Below are 12,109 nucleotides of genomic sequence, written 5' to 3'. Positions count from 1 at the left end.
ATTTCGGGCCAACTCGAACAAACGTTGGCAGTACCCTCTCGGATTTTCGGAACTTTCTGTACATGTAGATTTTGCCACAAAAAAGCCACTTTGCAACGCAAATGGGTGAATTATTTGTTGCTAATTAGTAACGGTGGTTTTGAATTTGTTGCTCAATTTATTCTGTTCTTTCGAGTACTTCGCTAAGTTCTCATAAAATTAACGAAGTACCCCTTCTAAATGAACTCGAAAACGGATCACAACCTAGTTGATAGTTTGTTGCTTATTAGTTGCTAATTAGTTACGGTGATTGTGAATTTGTTGTTTAATTTTTATTATTATTTTTTCGAGTACTTCACTAAGTTCACATGAAGTTAACAAAGCACCCTTCAAAATCAGCTTGAAAACAAATCGAAACCCTGTGAATATGTTTGATTGATTTAGGCCAGTTATAAGGAAATCGTGATCATACAATTAACGAACTGACAGCAAACTATCCACTAGGTTTCGATTTGATTTCAAGCTTACTTTAAAGGAGTGCTTCGTTAACATCCTGTGAACTTAGTGAAGTACCCGAAAAAATAAAAAAAATTAGGCGCCAAATTCAATACCACCGACATAAATTATCAACTAATTAGCAATTAAATGGATTTAAATTTATTTTCGACCCGCCTGTTTAGGAGGGGAGCTTCGTTAACTTCATGTGAACTTAGTGAATTACTGGAAAAAAATAGAACAACAAATTTAAAACCACCGTAACTAACTAGCAACTAATTTACAACAAGTTACCCACTAGATTTTGATTTATTTTCTAACCTTTTCAGGTGGGGTGCTTCGTTAACTTCATGTGAAGCGAAGTACTGAGCAACAAATTCAAAACTCCCGTAATTAATTAACAACAACTTGAAAATAAATTGAGCAACGAATCCGAAACCACCGTAACTAATTAGCAACAAATTGATTACCTATTTGACTTGTTATCGGCAATAAGAGCTTCGCTAAGTTCATTTTAATTTTTTTTCAAATGGTCATAATCGAAAATTTACTAATCAGTCAAGTTTTTGAATAAAAAAACTTAAAAAATGTCAAGTCGAGTCCTACACTGGAAAAAATCGATTCTGAAGATTTAGTAGATTTATAAATAAAAGGCTCCGTTCGAAAGTCGGTTTTTCCAGCAATTCTAATACCTTTCTATAGAGAAAGGCAAAACATTAAGGGATTAACCATATTTTGTGCTAGGGCATATAACCATTTCACTATCTTTACGTTTCGTCTTACACTCGCCAGTGCAGAGCAGTTCAAACTGAACTGCTTACTGCGAACGTAAACAGTTCAATTTGAACCACTAAGCAGACGTAAAGTTATTACTATTTGCAACATACTTGTCTTTCTTGACGAGCCGAACGAAAATTCAAATTGAACTGTTTAAGTTCGCAGTAAACAGTTCAATTTGAACTGCTCTGCACTGACGAGTCTAAGACGAAACGTAAAGATAGTGAAATAATTTTTTTTTAATTTTGATGAAATTTTGTGCCAAGAAGTCGGAGCCTCCTTACGAATTGAGTTAAATTGAAATCTTGGATGAATATGACTTTTAAATTAGTTTTTTACAAAATTTGGCTAACCCCTGAATGACCAATCTAGACCAGAAAAAGTTGAAAACACGTTTTCGTTCGGCACGTCAGTATTGACATTGCATTTCGATGCAAAGAAAATGTGTTCTGCAAATAGCAGAAACTTTACGTCTGCTTGGCGGTTCAAATTGAACTGCCGAGTTTTGCATAAAGCAGTTCAATTTGAACTGCTATGCATTGATGAGTCAAAGACGAAACGTAAACGTATCAAAATCGGTTATGTGCTCTAGCACAAAATTTGGCTAACCCCTGAATGAAATTAGTTTAGTTTCGATAAAAAAACACTGAAAAATTCATTTTGGACAAAGAGTTTTTGTTTAAAAACACTTTTTACCTTTCTCCATTGAATTGCTGGAGAAACAGACTTTTGATCGGAGCTCTGGAGACTGCTATATACCTTTCGACTCAGCTCGACGAGATCAGAAAATGTCGGTTCGTGTATGTATGTGTGCACTTTTATTAATGATTTTTTTCTCCGTACAATTTTCTCGGAGATGGCTGAACCGTGAATTAAGTTCGAAGATCAAGTGTGTGTCACTTTCGGTTCCGGAAATATACTGGTACTACACTTTGGTCTCACAGAAAAGTCGTGAATAGTTTCGAACCGTGTCTATTTCTGTTGAGAACAAGCCTCTAGATAGCCTAATACCAAATTTCATGACAATCTATTAACTAGTGTTTGAATAACAGCTGATCGTGTCAGACGAGTTCTAGTTTTCATCAAGACCAGCGTATTCCTGCATAAAAGCAACGGTGAAATTGAATGATTTGCGGTACGGATTGGTTCACCATCCCCCATATTCTCCAGACCTGGCCCCCAGCGACTATTATTTCCAAACCTAAAAAGATTTCTCCAGAGAAAGAAATTTTCGTCGAATGCTGAGATCATTGCAGAAACGGAAGCCTATTTTGAAGCCCTCGATAAATCTTTTTTGTCGTGAATACGACATACTTTACTATGGGGTGCCTTTTCAAAATTAGCCATATGTAAAAATGGGCAGAACTTAATCGCGAAAATCTCGACTTGTATCAATCGAAGCAATATAATTCTTTCAAAATTTCATCTAAAATATGATCAGAAATTTAGGATATTATTTTGAACAGTGTGAGAAGATCAAGAGAAGGCCGACGATTTTGAGGTAGTCAGGCTCATATCTTCAACTGAACGTTATAAAAGGGGAACCGTGGTCGAACATCGATCATTTTTTCTTGTACGTTGGATGTTGGACGTCGGGGCGAGAAGACGCATTCAAACAGCGGCATCGGAGAGCGCACCTTCTGCGTGATTAAAAACCTCAAACGCTCAGGTCGTAGTTTTCATTTGCCTTCCGGTCGTCAAGGCGAGAACCAGTTTCGCATCATTTGGCACTGCGAGCGGATGTGTTGCGGTGTTTGTTCGTCAAGCTAGTTTCAATTCAAGCAAGAACGATTGCATCATACAACAGAGCTGCTGGTCGTTTTCATTGAAGAGAAAGAAAACGAGATACGAAAAGTGGACATTATATAAAATCAGCCATTCTAATGGCTCTAAATGATATCTAAAGAACTATTAAGATTACTTCTTTGCAAATCGAAGGTAGAAATCATCAGTTTAGTGAAAATTCAAAATAATTTGATTTGCTTCGTGCACTTTTCGCTGTGCGAAGATTGTCCAAGAAAAATGTTCCAAACTGTGCTAAATATCGTAGAGAACCACAATTTGGTTCTTCTAAAAGGCAGAAATGAATCCTGTACAGCATCTTGATAGTTTCTTTCAATGGAATATGCAAATCCGAAATGAGATAATCGACGTCAAAAATCGTTTAAAGTTCTAGTAGTGAAAAGGGAGAAAGTTTCACAATTCACACAATCGATCAACTATCAATTCTATATCGAAAGTATAAAGAAATCGTGTCAGTTTTATTCGTATTCACGACATCCAGTTATGTCTCTGACATTACACACCCGTACTTTTTTTTTCAAAGGGCATCAAAATGTTGGATGACCGATGGGTCAAGTGTATCGCTTTAGATGGAGATTATACTGAAGAATAAAAAAGTTTTCACGGTTAAAAATTGACTTCTCAGTGTCGTAATCGACTAAACGCTTTTTTCTTATTCGCATTTTTTTAAAGAAAGTAACCAATGATAAAGTTCAAATGTATTATTGTTGATACTTTCGGTTTCGAGAGTGTTGTCGAATATGCAACGTAAGTGTTGAGTCTCGAATTTCTGAATTAAACGAAACAACCTTAATGAATTTGTGTTTAAAATCAGTCTCAATTCGTGTCAGAAATTATCATACCGAATAAAATATGTTTTAATTAGGCTGTCTGAATGACAAGAGAAAGGCATTATCACAACACTAGATGGATGGATTAGGAAGAAAAAAAATTCCATAAAAGTGCCCAAAGTGCCAATTCCATAAAAGTGGTAAGGAATATAAACCTCTCATGCGACAAAATTTCATCCAAACTATTTATGGTGTTGCTATATGTAAATCGACCATGAAATTTCAAAATCTAGTTTTTTTTAGTGTAAAATTCGACTCGGAAATTTTCAGTATATGTATATGTGAATCTAACACGAATTTCCAAAATCGATTTTTTTTCAGTGTAGAATTCGACTCGGAAATTTTCAGTATTTTTTTTACGAAAATTTAACTAATTTTATGAAGATCTTCTATATGTAAATCTACTATGAACTTTCAAAATCGATTTTTTTTCAGTGTAGAATTCGACTCGGAAATTTTCAGTGTTTTTTTTACGAAAATTTAACTAATTTTAGGAAAATCACTAATAAAACACATTTTTAATTTTCAAACAAAATAGTCGATTCACTGTAGTGATATATTCTAAAAATTATATCAAATCATTTTAAATCACCAAAGAAAGATCTACAGATTTCACGCGCGTCCTGATTGTTTTTAATTATTTATTTAATTTATTAATAGGTTGGGCAGCCGGCTACCGAGAAAAAAATATTAATTTATCAAACAAACAAGTATTTTTTACTACTTATTCAATATACCGATGCATGTTATCTCTGTTATTTACCTTGTAATATTAAAGGATTTGCGCAATAGTTGACTTTTGTCATTCAAATAAAAAAAAACTGCAATTGTCGCCTTTTACGACATGGAAGCAAGAACCCAGTGGATAAATTCTTGGTTTATTTTTGTTCCGCCAGATTCCAGACGACATCTAGGCTGGTTCTGTCCGGAGAAAGCTAATAGGTACTCAATCTCCTAGTGGACCCCGGAGGGATTACTATTCGAATACGATTTGGTGCAAAATTTGTCCTTTGTGAAGCCTTGGCCGAACGGAATGAAATCTAGTCATTTCTTAAACGGATAGGAATACAAAGTTGGTCACATACGACAACGTTCTATCGCGGCCGAAACAGAACTAACGGCCAAGAAGGTTCTGCTAAGCTTTTGGTTGGATTATAAAGGATAATTTACAATGAGTTGCTTTCTTATGGACGATCACTTTGGGAGCTTGATTTAGGATGTTTTGGTGTATCCACCTTATAGTCCGGATCTGGCACCAGATAATTATCATCATTTTATTGCATCCCAAAATATTCTCAGTGACAAGAAATTGGTATCAAGAGAAGATTGAGAAAACAAAATAATGTCTTTCAGATAACGTAAGAATAAAAGATTTTTCCATTCATCGGGTATGGAATGTGCCCGGATTGGCGGTTAAATGGATAGGACACTGATCTTAAAAGCCAGTTCTCCTTTGTTTAAGCCCCGACCTGGAAGGATTTGAAGTGTCAGTAGGATCATCCCGTGCATATGGAAGCAATCATACATTTGTCCCATATTTAAAGTAGGCGATCGACAAAATGTTGCAAATTACCGTGGGATTACCAGTCTCTCTGCCTCATCTAAACTTTTCGAAATGATTGTAAGTGATGCCATATTAGATCGAGTGAGGAATTACGTTTCATTTGATCAGCATGGATTTATACCAGGAAGATCAGTTTCGACTAAGCTGTTAACATTCACGTCTAAGTGTATCACTAGCATGGAGGAAAAAACTCAAATGAATGTTGTCTACACTGATCTAAAAGCAGTATTTGACAAAATTGACCACGAAATACTTCTTTGTAAAATATATCGTCTCGGCTTCTCTGCGCAGCTCGTGTCCTGGTTATGATCGTATCTGACTGGTAGAGTATTACGAGTGAAGTTGGATAACTGTACATCATCTCAATTTACGAACAATTCAGGAGTTCCTCAAGGTAGTAATTTGTAACTCGTAGTTCGTACCGTAGAGGATTGCCAGCGGTTACAATATCTACTAGAATTGATCGTTGATTGGTGTCACAGAAACAAGCTCAGGTGATTCGACGTTCCACCCTACTGTGAATCCTGTGAAATTTAATTACAGTATTGGTGGCTATGTTCTGACTAGAGTTAACCAGGTGGGCGATTTAGGAGTATTATTGGATGAAAAACTGACCTTTGATTCACATCGATCACTGATCATTTCAAAAGCTTCACGTCATTGCTTGAAGGCATTATATTGCTCATTCGTTAGACCTATTTTTGAGAACGCTTCATCAGAGAGATCCCTCAAATCTTCCACCATATCCGGATAGATGTCAACTAATCGGAATCGAATCGCTGTTACGTCGCCGTAAAATACAACAGGCAGTAGTTATTGCAAAACTGATCCACGGAGAAATCGATGCACCGGAATTGCGATCCGAAATTAATTTACGGGCACCGAACAGAACCCTGCGGAATGGCACTCTACTTCAGCAAAGATTTCATAGAACTATTTTTTGATGTAATGAACTGATAACCGCTGCCATTCGATCATTCACTGCTGTAGATCTTTTCGAGTGTGGTGAGCCATCCAGCCGCTTCACTAGTAATGTCAAACGATCTTCTGTGTTTAGATATTTTTTCTAGTTTTTAGTTTTTGTTTGTAATTAAATTATGTGTGTTTTGTTTTTAATAATGTTATGTGACTATTAGTTTTAGATGTATTGTGATAATTATTATGTGTTGTTTTTTTAAAAGATGGTGGATTGAAAATGTTGATCTGCCAGGCCGTGTGATTTCGAACGGAATAGGTGGAAGTCAGAAGGGGCGACATCTGGGGAATACGGCGGGTGGGGCAAGATTTCCCATTTCAGCGTTTCCAGCGTACTTTTTGACCACTTTTGCGAGGTGAGGCCAAGCATTGTCGTGTTGAAGGATGACTTTGTCATGTCGCTCTTGATATTTTGGCCGCTTTTCTTCTAGCGCGCGACTAAGGCGCATCAGTTGCGTTCGGTAGCGATTTCCTGTGATGGTTTCACCCGGTTTCAAGAGCTCGTAGTAAATCACACCGAGCTGATCCCACCAGATACAAATCATAACCTTGGCGCCGTGAATATTCGGCTTTGCCTTTGACGAAGTAGCATGCCCGGGCTTTCCCCATGATTTTCTGCGTTTAGGATTATCGTATCGAACCCACTTTTCATCACCGGTTACGATTCGATGTAAAAATCCCTTACGATTTTGTTTTTGAAGCAGTTGCTCACATACAAATCGACGGCGCTCGATGTCCCTCGGTTTCAACTCGTACGGCACCCAATTTCCTTCTTTCTGAATCATGCCCAGGGCCTTGAGACGTTTTGAAATGGCTTGCTGACTCACTTCCAACGATTCGGCAAGCCCTTTTTGGGTTTGGCACGAATTTTCATCAAGCATTGCTTCTAGTTGTTCATCTTTGAAGGATTTTTCTTTTTCACCACCATGTTTGTCTTCGACATCGAAATAACCGTTTTTAAATCGTTGAAACATCTTCCCACACGTTCTTTTACTTAGAGCAGCATCACCGTAAGTTTCTGAGAGCATTCGATGCGCTTCAGCTGCATTTTTTTCGAATTGTAACAGAAAAGTAAAACTTCCCGCAAATGACGAGAATTGGGCACATAAACAGACATTTTCGAGCGTGAATAATACGAAAACAAGAACAACTGTCACTGAAACAGCGAAGACAATTCGTTAGGCACTGTACATAACAGATCGGCTGAAAAGTTCGTATCGTTTCTATGAGAGGGCGTCACTAGAATTAAATCCATACCATTTTCAGTTAGTACCAACCTTCAAAAGATACGTGTATAAATTTGACAGCTGTCGGATTATTAGTTTGTGAGATATAGCATTTTGAGTGAAGCTACTTTTGTTATTGTGAAAAAAATGGAAAAAGGGGAATTTCGTGTGTTGATGAAACACTACTTTTTGATGAAAAAAGTGCCGCCGATACCAAAAAATGGCTTGATGAGTGTTATCCAGACTCTGCACCGGGCGAAGCAACAATTCGTAAGTGGTTTGCAAAATTTCGTATTGGTCATATGAGCACCGAAGACGATGAAGTGAAGTTGATCGAGATAGCTGACACCCTAAAATATCAAAGGAACGTGTTGGACATATTATTCACGAATATTTGGATATGAGAAAGCTTTGTGCAAAATGGGTGCCGCGTGAGCTCACAATCGATCGAAAACAACAACGAATTGATGATTCTGAGCAGTGTTTGGAGCTGTTATATCGAAATAAAACCGATTTTTTTCGTCGATATATAACAATGGACGAAACATGGCTCCATCACTTCACTCCGGAGTCCAATCGACAGTCAGCTAAGTGGACTGCACGCGATGAACCGAACCCAAAGCGTGGAAAGACTCAACAATCGGCCGGTAAGGTTATGGCGTCTGCATTTTGGGATTCGCATGGTATAATTTTCATCGACTACCTTGAAAAGGGAAAAACCAACAACAGTGACTATTATATAGCGTTTTTAGAGCGTTTGAAGGACGAAATTTTTAAAAAACGGCCTCATTTGAAGAAGAAAAAAGTTTTGTTTCATCAGGACAATGCACCGTGTCACAAGTCGATGAAAACCATGCTGAAATTGAACGAATTGGGCTTCGAATTGCTCCTTCATCCACCGTATTCTCCAGATTTGGCCCCCAGTGACATTTTCCTGTTCTCAGACCTCAAGAGAATACTCGCTGGTAAAAAATTTAGAAGCAATGAAGAGGTAATCGCTAAAACTGTGGCCTATTTTGAGGCAAAGGACAAATCGTACTACAAAAATGGTATCGAAAAGTTGGAAGATCGCTATAATCGCTGTATCGCCTCTGATGGCAATTATGTTGAATAATAAAAACGAAATTTGGCAAAAAATGTGTGTTTCTATTAAACGATACGAACTTTTCAGCCGAACTGTTATGCTTCTAGTGACTGAGATGATCTACGTTTGATTCTTCGTCGACATCAACACCTGCATTCTTGTGAATCCTACTATGAAATCCATAGGTAATGATGCTCAATATAAATTATACATTAAACATTCACTGAACAAATCAAATCATCTTCTAAATTTTTCTAAGGTTTTTCACTCTCAGAAACCAATTTCAGCTCTCGAAGAAGGAAATCAAATACTCATTGCAAGCGGTGGACAAGGTCAAAGTCGACAGCTTTTTAAATTTTGTGAATCCTATTGAAATCAATACCAAGATTACAACACAAGTATTGTCTCAAGACGGCATTACTGAGACAAATTAGGATGAAATTAGGACAATCATTAACCCACTCAAAAACATTAGGGCTCCTAAGAATTCTTCATAATTTTATTAAACATGTTACCTGAAATTTTTTTTGCAATCATATTCTGCAAACTTATTCTGAAATTGAACAGAAATCCAGCAAAAGCATCCATTCGATGTGCTGTTGTTGATTACAACTAAGAAAGCTTTAATGCTTTCTGATCCATTAAAAATTATTGGCCCCCTTCTCCAATGAATTGTGTACCATAAAACCTGTGTTGGGACAATACGATGTTTCAAAACTTTTATTGAACTTCTCACTCAAACACAAAATGGAGTATTGTCTCCAACTTTTCATTTCTATAATCAGGAAAATCATGATACTGAAAATCTTTACTAAGATTAGGACTAGTAATTTTTTCCTGGATTTGCACTAAAATTCCCGACTTTTTCCCGGTTTTTTTCCCCGGTGAAACGAAATTTCCGACTTTTTCCCGGTTTTCCCGATTTTTCCGGTCACTTGCCACCCTGATATTAGCAACAAATTATTAACCTATTTGCGTTATCATCGGCGAGAGGTGCCTCGCTAAGTTCATGCTCATCTATAAATCGGCTACGAAGCCTGTTGAAATAGAAAAATCAAAGGTGAAATTCCAGGTGTTCCGATTCCAGGAATTGAAAGAACAAAAGGTACTAGAAACAGAGTTCTTTGAATACCACGTCTAAACATCTCAAGAACGAGAGAAACGTCAAAGTGAGCAAACTTATTGCTTCAATCTTCAAAATGTTTCGTTTGTCATCTGGGCTGGAGAAAATATTAGAAACCGAATTCGCATTCGACACTATTCCGAAACGACAGGAGAAAGCAAATTTTCAAGTAATTCAAGCTCAACCGAAACGCAAGAAACCAGCCAAGAGACATAATTTCTTATCGCGCACAGGGACAAATTCGTACCGAGTCGGTGCGGTCAATAGCTTCAATAAATTACAACTTATGCTCATTGTTCTGCTAGCCTGGCAATTTCCTGAGCTTACGAAGCGCAAAAAGACCCGACTCTGGCTGTAGTAAATCTCGATCCCCTCTCTCTCTCTCGTTCTCTTTCGCACGTACTACAACTCTTTATTGGCCGTTGCCGTAGGTCTCGGCTGAACGAATACCTCCCTAGGCGGTTCCGGTTCAGTCCAGCGCGCAACATCCACTTAACAGCCGAATTCCTTTTCAGCTGGGCTGAGCAGAGCCGAGCCGAGCTGAGCTGAGCTGGCCGAGCCACTTTCTTTGATTCGTGCAGTCCACTTATTTGAGGTGTATTGCTGTGTGTGCGCGGCGTTCGAAGAATCGTGCGCACTTGAATGAAAGGAATGTGCCGAGTTTGCAAAAAAAAAAAAAAAGGTTCACTCGAAAAACTAGGACGTTATCAAACACACCAACACTGCGTCGTTCCACAATGTGCAAAATAAACCCACTCCTCCATCTGAGCGTCGAGTGAGAAGGAGGAACCGGACCGAACGGAACATACACAACAACATATTTTTTAAAACGTGGCATCATTAATCGCACCAGCACCAACGCAACGTACGGAGAGCCGCCGCGCGTTGTTGCCTCTAACACACAGTGTTGTACTGCTTTTCACCATCAATTTCGTGAAGAGCATATTACATATTAGGTATTGAAACCTGCCAACCAGTAAGCTAGCAAGCAAACTACCAGAGAAAGAAAGGAAAGACATATTCGTCGTGGCACCACCGCTGGCGCTGCGATCATAAGCCATATCGGCGAATCCGCTCAAACAGTCAAACACCAACCCACCCACCCACTTTTTGTGGTGAAGTAAAGTATGTTCGGAATGATGAGCGTTCGATATTGGAGATAAGTTGATCTTGTCAAAATTGTGTCGAATACTTATTTGTCACTGTCATGTTAGTTAGGCCATTTTGGGTTCTAGCAGTTTTGACGGTTTATCACTGATTTAGACCGTAACTCATTTTACCCCCATTTACTCAACTCGCTAGGTTTACTCGCGTGTACTCTTGAACGAAAAAACACAAAGATAAACTAGCAGAAACAGTTACGTGGCATTTCACACAAACGCATAAAACGGTATGCCAAATAATTTCGCAAAATTCTAATTATGACTTCTCGATCTCGTGTCGGGAGGTGTTATAATAGTAAGGTAAACAGGAAGTTGTCTAAACCACACTAACAGTATACATGTTAGATCCTGGATCATTTCCAGTTCAGTTCAGTAACTAGTTCATGCACCATACCACAAATACTGACAGCAAACCGTTGACGATGGGAAAATCCAAACTGTTTCGATTACTATAGCAAAAAACAGTAAAATAATCTATCACAATAATAACACCAGTTGGATTGTGATAGACTTTAATTCATCGTCATCACGCTGAAGCAAGCATACAAGCAGCATGTTGTCTCGCTTTTTTTTGCCTTTGATCTTACATATTAAACAAGACTAAATTAGATTGTACAACGTTGAATTCCACAAACACAGCGGTAGCTTGTTGGTCATCATCCCTCACAAACACTAGGTGTTTGACCAAGTGGCTTAAACCTACACAGCTATGATGGCACACAAGACGACAACGACGACACGCACACTCAAAACCTTTTCTGAGACACATCATACCGTCACCCCAAGTGGAAATGATTGAGTCGCCGACTGGAAATCGTTAAATTCAAGAAAATACCTATATAAACATTCCAGTTTATCTCGGCAACAACAACAACAGAAAAAAAGGATCAAATGTTAAGAACCACCCAGACCAGTTTTGCACAATCCACTCGAAAAATGTCACACGTCAACAGTTCCCCGATCGATTGATTCCGGAATTGTATAGTCAACTTTCAATGTTGCACCATTTTTTGCCCTCAAGTGCTTCTTAGGTTTGCCTGCCTCGCAAGCCCTAATCAATCAATCTCATTCCTTGGGTAATTTCGCTACG

The 12,109-nt window shown here is 38.2% G+C and overlaps 1 protein-coding gene across 6 annotated transcripts in view; it reads right to left on the bottom strand.

Moving 5' to 3' along the window:
* Positions 1 to 12,109, bottom strand: part of LOC131431977 (fibronectin type-III domain-containing protein 3A) — a 157,425-nt gene that overhangs the window by 83,270 nt on the left and 62,046 nt on the right. The window lies entirely within an intron of this gene.

Source organism: Malaya genurostris, chromosome 2, assembly GCF_030247185.1.
Source record: "Malaya genurostris strain Urasoe2022 chromosome 2, Malgen_1.1, whole genome shotgun sequence".
Classification (NCBI taxonomy): Eukaryota; Metazoa; Arthropoda; class Insecta; order Diptera; family Culicidae; genus Malaya; species Malaya genurostris.
The sequence above is the reverse complement of the archived record's forward strand: the minus strand, read 5'-3'. Positions and strand labels throughout refer to the sequence as shown.